This window comes from Ambystoma mexicanum, chromosome 4p, assembly GCF_040938575.1.
Source record: "Ambystoma mexicanum isolate Mex_15411 chromosome 4p, UKY_AmexF1_1, whole genome shotgun sequence".
Classification (NCBI taxonomy): domain Eukaryota; kingdom Metazoa; phylum Chordata; class Amphibia; order Caudata; family Ambystomatidae; genus Ambystoma; species Ambystoma mexicanum.
In genome coordinates, this window is record NC_090927.1 from 844,273,976 (window position 1) to 844,278,975 (window position 5,000).

The 5,000-nt window shown below is 48.1% G+C and overlaps 14 non-coding genes and 5 pseudogenes across 14 annotated transcripts; all 19 read right to left on the bottom strand.

The window, feature by feature from the left end:
* Nucleotides 1-94: 94 nt before the first annotated feature.
* LOC138457039 (5S ribosomal RNA) lies at nucleotides 95-203 on the bottom strand (annotated as a pseudogene).
* A 106-nt stretch (nucleotides 204-309) lies between these two features.
* On the bottom strand, nucleotides 310-428 carry LOC138460348 (5S ribosomal RNA). Its single transcript, XR_011263116.1, has one exon. It is a non-coding gene; the product is annotated as a 5S ribosomal RNA (ribosomal RNA).
* Nucleotides 429-534: 106 nt separating this feature from the next.
* Nucleotides 535-653, bottom strand: LOC138454862 (5S ribosomal RNA). The gene has a single exon (XR_011261519.1). It is a non-coding gene; the product is annotated as a 5S ribosomal RNA (ribosomal RNA).
* Nucleotides 654-759: 106 nt separating this feature from the next.
* On the bottom strand, nucleotides 760-878 carry LOC138462137 (5S ribosomal RNA). The gene has a single exon (XR_011264741.1). It is a non-coding gene; the product is annotated as a 5S ribosomal RNA (ribosomal RNA).
* A 106-nt stretch (nucleotides 879-984) lies between these two features.
* LOC138461434 (5S ribosomal RNA) lies at nucleotides 985-1,103 on the bottom strand. The gene has a single exon (XR_011264050.1). It is a non-coding gene; the product is annotated as a 5S ribosomal RNA (ribosomal RNA).
* Nucleotides 1,104-1,566: 463 nt separating this feature from the next.
* LOC138457040 (5S ribosomal RNA) lies at nucleotides 1,567-1,675 on the bottom strand (annotated as a pseudogene).
* Nucleotides 1,676-1,773: 98 nt separating this feature from the next.
* Nucleotides 1,774-1,892, bottom strand: LOC138464239 (5S ribosomal RNA). The gene has a single exon (XR_011266821.1). It is a non-coding gene; the product is annotated as a 5S ribosomal RNA (ribosomal RNA).
* Nucleotides 1,893-1,998: 106 nt separating this feature from the next.
* On the bottom strand, nucleotides 1,999-2,117 carry LOC138461110 (5S ribosomal RNA). Its single transcript, XR_011263747.1, has one exon. It is a non-coding gene; the product is annotated as a 5S ribosomal RNA (ribosomal RNA).
* A 106-nt stretch (nucleotides 2,118-2,223) lies between these two features.
* Nucleotides 2,224-2,342, bottom strand: LOC138462798 (5S ribosomal RNA). Its single transcript, XR_011265387.1, has one exon. It is a non-coding gene; the product is annotated as a 5S ribosomal RNA (ribosomal RNA).
* Nucleotides 2,343-2,448: 106 nt separating this feature from the next.
* LOC138454441 (5S ribosomal RNA) lies at nucleotides 2,449-2,567 on the bottom strand. The gene has a single exon (XR_011261118.1). It is a non-coding gene; the product is annotated as a 5S ribosomal RNA (ribosomal RNA).
* Nucleotides 2,568-2,673: 106 nt separating this feature from the next.
* On the bottom strand, nucleotides 2,674-2,792 carry LOC138461025 (5S ribosomal RNA). The gene has a single exon (XR_011263670.1). It is a non-coding gene; the product is annotated as a 5S ribosomal RNA (ribosomal RNA).
* Nucleotides 2,793-2,898: 106 nt separating this feature from the next.
* On the bottom strand, nucleotides 2,899-3,017 carry LOC138455561 (5S ribosomal RNA; annotated as a pseudogene).
* Nucleotides 3,018-3,480: 463 nt separating this feature from the next.
* On the bottom strand, nucleotides 3,481-3,589 carry LOC138459042 (5S ribosomal RNA; annotated as a pseudogene).
* Nucleotides 3,590-3,695: 106 nt separating this feature from the next.
* LOC138454996 (5S ribosomal RNA) lies at nucleotides 3,696-3,814 on the bottom strand. Its single transcript, XR_011261646.1, has one exon. It is a non-coding gene; the product is annotated as a 5S ribosomal RNA (ribosomal RNA).
* A 106-nt stretch (nucleotides 3,815-3,920) lies between these two features.
* LOC138455301 (5S ribosomal RNA) lies at nucleotides 3,921-4,039 on the bottom strand. Its single transcript, XR_011261939.1, has one exon. It is a non-coding gene; the product is annotated as a 5S ribosomal RNA (ribosomal RNA).
* A 106-nt stretch (nucleotides 4,040-4,145) lies between these two features.
* LOC138462800 (5S ribosomal RNA) lies at nucleotides 4,146-4,264 on the bottom strand. The gene has a single exon (XR_011265389.1). It is a non-coding gene; the product is annotated as a 5S ribosomal RNA (ribosomal RNA).
* A 106-nt stretch (nucleotides 4,265-4,370) lies between these two features.
* On the bottom strand, nucleotides 4,371-4,489 carry LOC138454442 (5S ribosomal RNA). The gene has a single exon (XR_011261119.1). It is a non-coding gene; the product is annotated as a 5S ribosomal RNA (ribosomal RNA).
* Nucleotides 4,490-4,595: 106 nt separating this feature from the next.
* Nucleotides 4,596-4,714, bottom strand: LOC138461026 (5S ribosomal RNA). The gene has a single exon (XR_011263671.1). It is a non-coding gene; the product is annotated as a 5S ribosomal RNA (ribosomal RNA).
* Nucleotides 4,715-4,820: 106 nt separating this feature from the next.
* Nucleotides 4,821-4,939, bottom strand: LOC138455562 (5S ribosomal RNA; annotated as a pseudogene).
* Between the last annotated feature and the right edge of the window lie 61 nt (nucleotides 4,940-5,000).

Sequence of the window (5,000 nt, forward strand, 5' to 3'; positions counted from 1 at the left end):
TCCGCTATAAAACGGGATACAATTATTTTGGAAACATACCAAATTTGAAAAATAATTGAGAAGTTGCGCAATTACTAATCATGGAGCACAAAAAAGCCTACAGCACCTGGTATTCCCAGGCAGTCTCCCATCCAGGTACTAACTAGGCCCGACCCTGCTTAGCTTCCGAGATCGGGCGCATTCAGTGTGGTGTGGCCGTAGGCTCTGGGCCTAGTGAGTTTTGTACTTTTAAGCATCTAGTCGGCTAGACCTTGCAGTTTTGAAAGGCAATTGTGAAATGGCTCACTTCCTGAACTTGGAGTACAAAAAAGCCTACAGCACCTGGTATTCCCAGGTGGTCTCCCATCCAGGTACTAACTAGGCCCGACACTGCTTAGCTTCCGAGATCAGACGAGATCGGGCGCAATCAGTGTGGTGTGGCCGTAGGCTCTGGGCCTAGTGAGTTTTGTACTTTTAAGCATCTAGTCAGCTAGACCTTGCAGTTTTGAAAGGCAATTGAGAAATGGCTCACTTCCTGAACTTGGAGCACAAAAAAGCCTACAGCACCTGGTATTCCCAGGCGGTCTCCCATCCAGGTACTAACGAGGCCCGACACTGCTTAGCTTCCGAGATCAGACGAGATGGGGCGCATTCAGTGTGGTGTGGCCGTAGGCTCTGGGCCTTGTGAGTTTTGTACTTTTAAGCATCTAGTCAGCTAGACCTTGCAGTTTTGAAAGGCAATTGAGAAATGGCTCACTTCCTGAACTTGGAGCACAAAAAAGCCTACAGCACCTGGTATTCCCAGGCGGTCTCCCATCCAGGTACTAACGAGGCCCGACACTGCTTAGCTTCCGAGATCAGACGAGATCGGGCGCATTCAGTGTGGTGTGGCCGTAGGCTCTGGGCCTTGTGAGTTTTGTACTTTTAAGCATCTAGTCGGCTAGACCTTGCAGTTTTAAAAGGCAATTGAGAAAGGGCTCACTTCCTGAACTTGGAGCACAAAAAAGCCTACAGCACCTGGTATTCCCAGGCGGTCTCCCATCCAGGTACTAACTAGGCCTGACACTGCTTAACTTCCGAGATCAGACGAGATCGGGTGCATTCAGTGTGGTGTGGCCGTAGGCTCTAGGAACGCTAAGAATATTACTCTTATGCATTTGCATTTAGTAAGCTAAGCCATGCAGCCACTTGCAACATGATACCACGCTCATCGCTCGATCAGGCTCGATCAGGCGAGATATATAAGACTGGTGGGCCCATTCAGGACTCCTATGTCTGGTAGGATAACTTTAATTCATCCATCCTGTGTCTGTTGCAGGGAGGTGGAGAGAACAATCAACACAATAATGGTTTTCTTTCATGCCTCTTGAAGGACTCAATATTCTCTGTACTGCATTACATGTGAAAGTCGATTTATTACCCATGAACACACTACCTGTATGCTAATTCTATGTAAAAAGGTAGCTCCAGCCCTCATGATGTTGTCCAACATTTCCGCTATAAAACGGGATACAATTATTTTGGAAACATACCAAATTTGAAAAATAATTGAGAAGTTGCGCAATTACTAATCATGGAGCACAAAAAAGCCTACAGCACCTGGTATTCCCAGGCAGTCTCCCATCCAGGTACTAACTAGGCCCGACCCTGCTTAGCTTCCGAGATCGGGCGCATTCAGTGTGGTGTGGCCGTAGGCTCTGGAGTTTTGTACTTTTAAGCATCTAGTCGGCTAGACCTTGCAGTTTTGACAGGCAATTGTGAAATGGCTCACTTCCTGAACTTGGAGTACAAAAAAGCCTACAGCACCTGGTATTCCCAGGTGGTCTCCCATCCAGGTACTAACTAGGCCCGACACTGCTTAGCTTCTGAGATCAGACGAGATCGGGCGCAATCAGTGTGGTGTGGCCGTAGGCTCTGGGCCTAGTGAGTTTTGTACTTTTAAGCATCTAGTCAGCTAGACCTTGCAGTTTTGAAAGGCAATTGAGAAATGGCTCACTTCCTGAACTTGGAGCACAAAAAAGCCTACAGCACCTGGTATTCCCAGGCGGTCTCCCATCCAGGTACTAACAAGGCCCGACACTGCTTAGCTTCCGAGATCAGACGAGATCGGGCGCATTCAGTGTGGTGTGGCCGTAGGCTCTGGGCCTTGTGAGTTTTGTACTTTTAAGCATCTAGTCGGCTAGACCTTGCAGTTTTGAAAGGCAATTGAGAAATGGCTCACTTCCTGAACTTGGAGTACAAAAAAGCCTACAGCACCTGGTATTCCCAGGCAGTCTCCCATCCAGGTACTAACTAGGCCCGACACTGCTTAGCTTCTGAGATCAGACGAGATCAGGCGCATTCAGTGTGGTGTGGCCGTAGGCTCTGGGCCTAGTGAGTTTTGTACTTTTAAGCATCTAGTCGGCTAGACCTTGCAGTTTTGAAAGGCAATTGTGAAATGGCTCACTTCCTGAACTTGGAGCACAAAAAAGCCTACAGCACCTGGTATTCCCAGGTGGTCTCCCATCCAGGTACTAACTAGGCCCGACACTGCTTAGCTTCCGAGATCAGACGAGATCGGGCGCAATCAGTGTGGTGTGTCCGTAGTCTCTGGGCCTAGTGAGTTTTGTACTTTTAAGCATCTAGTCAGCTAGACCTTGCAGTTTTGAATGGCAATTGAGAAATGGCTCACTTCCTGAACTTGGAGCACAAAAAAGCCTACAGCACCTGGTATTCCCAGGCGGTCTCCCATCCAGGTACTAACGAGGCCCGACACTGCTTAGCTTCCGAGATCAGATGAGATCGGGCGCATTCAGTGTGGTGTGGCCGTAGGCTCTGGGCCTTGTGAGTTTTGTACTTTTAAGCATCTAGTCGGCTAGACCTTGCAGTTTTAAAAGGCAATTGAGAAAGGGCTCACTTCCTGAACTTGGAGCACAAAAAAGCCTACAGCACCTGGTATTCCCAGGCAGTCTCCCATCCAGGTACTAACTAGGCCTGACACTGCTTAACTTCCGAGATCAGACGAGATAAGGTGCATTCAGTGTGGTGTGGCCGTAGGCTCTAGGAATGCTAAGAATATTACTCTTATGCATTTGCATTTAGTAAGCTAAGCCATGCAGCCACTTGCAACATGATACCACGCTCATCGCTCGATCAGGCTCGATCAGGCGAGATATATAAGACTGGTGGGCCCATTCAGGACTCCTATGTCTGGTAGGATAACTTTAATTCATCCATCCTGTGTCTGTTGCAGGGAGGTGGAGAGAACAATCAACACAATAATGGTTTTCTTTCATGCCTCTTGAAGGACTCAATATTCTCTGTACTGCATTACATGTGAAAGTCGATTTATTACCCATGAACACACTACCTGTATGCTAATTCTATGTAAAAAGGTAGCTCCAGCCCTCATGATGTTGTCCAACATTTCCGCTATAAAACGGGATACAATTATTTTGGAAACATACCAAATTTGAAAAATAATTGAGAAGTTGCGCAATTACTAATCATGGAGCACAAAAAAGCCTACAGCACCTGGTATTCCCAGGCAGTCTCCCATCCAGGTACTAACTAGGCCTGACCCTGTTTAGCTTCCGAGATCGGGCGCATTCAGTGTGGTGTGGCCGTAGGCTCTGGGCCTAGTGAGTTTTGTACTTTTAAGCATCTAGTCGGCTAGACCTTGCAGTTTTGAAAGGCAATTGAGAAATGGCTCACTTCCTGAACTTGGAGTACAAAAAAGCCTACAGCACCTGGTATTCCCAGGCGGTCTCCCATCCAGGTACTAACTAGGCCCGACACTGCTTAGCTTCTGAGATCAGACGAGATCAGGCGCATTCAGTGTGGTGTGGCCGTAGGCTCTGGGCCTAGTGAGTTTTGTACTTTTAAGCATCTAGTCGGCTAGACCTTGCAGTTTTGAAAGGCAATTGTGAAATGGCTCACTTCCTGAACTTGGAGCACAAAAAAGCCTACAGCACCTGGTATTCCCAGGTTGTCTCCCATCCAGGTACTAACTAGGCCCGACACTGCTTAGCTTCCGAGATCAGACGAGATCGGGCGCAATCAGTGTGGTGTGTCCGTAGGCTCTGGGCCTTGTGAGTTTTGTACTTTTAAGCATCTAGTCGGCTAGACCTTGCAGTTTTGAAAGGCAATTGAGAAATGGCTCACTTCCTGAACTTGGAGTACAAAAAAGCCTACAGCACCTGGTATTCCCAGGCAGTCTCCCATCCAGGTACTAACTAGGCCCGACACTGCTTAGCTTCTGAGATCAGACGAGATCAGGCGCATTCAGTGTGGTGTGGCCGTAGGCTCTGGGCCTAGTGAGTTTTGTACTTTTAAGCATCTAGTCGGCTAGACCTTGCAGTTTTGAAAGGCAATTGTGAAATGGCTCACTTCCTGAACTTGGAGCACAAAAAAGCCTACAGCACCTGGTATTCCCAGGTGGTCTCCCATCCAGGTACTAACTAGGCCCGACACTGCTTAGCTTCCGAGATCAGACGAGATCGGGCGCAATCAGTGTGGTGTGTCCGTAGTCTCTGGGCCTAGTGAGTTTTGTACTTTTAAGCATCTAGTCAGCTAGACCTTGCAGTTTTGAATGGCAATTGAGAAATGGCTCACTTCCTGAACTTGGAGCACAAAAAAGCCTACAGCACCTGGTATTCCCAGGCGGTCTCCCATCCAGGTACTAACGAGGCCCGACACTGCTTAGCTTCCGAGATCAGATGAGATCGGGCGCATTCAGTGTGGTGTGGCCGTAGGCTCTGGGCCTTGTGAGTTTTGTACTTTTAAGCATCTAGTCGGCTAGACCTTGCAGTTTTAAAAGGCAATTGAGAAAGGGCTCACTTCCTGAACTTGGAGCACAAAAAAGCCTACAGCACCTGGTATTCCCAGGCAGTCTCCCATCCAGGTACTAACTAGGCCTGACACTGCTTAACTTCCGAGATCAGACGAGATAAGGTGCATTCAGTGTGGTGTGGCCGTAGGCTCTAGGAATGCTAAGAATATTACTCTTATGCATTTGCATTTAGTAAGCTAAGCCATGCAGC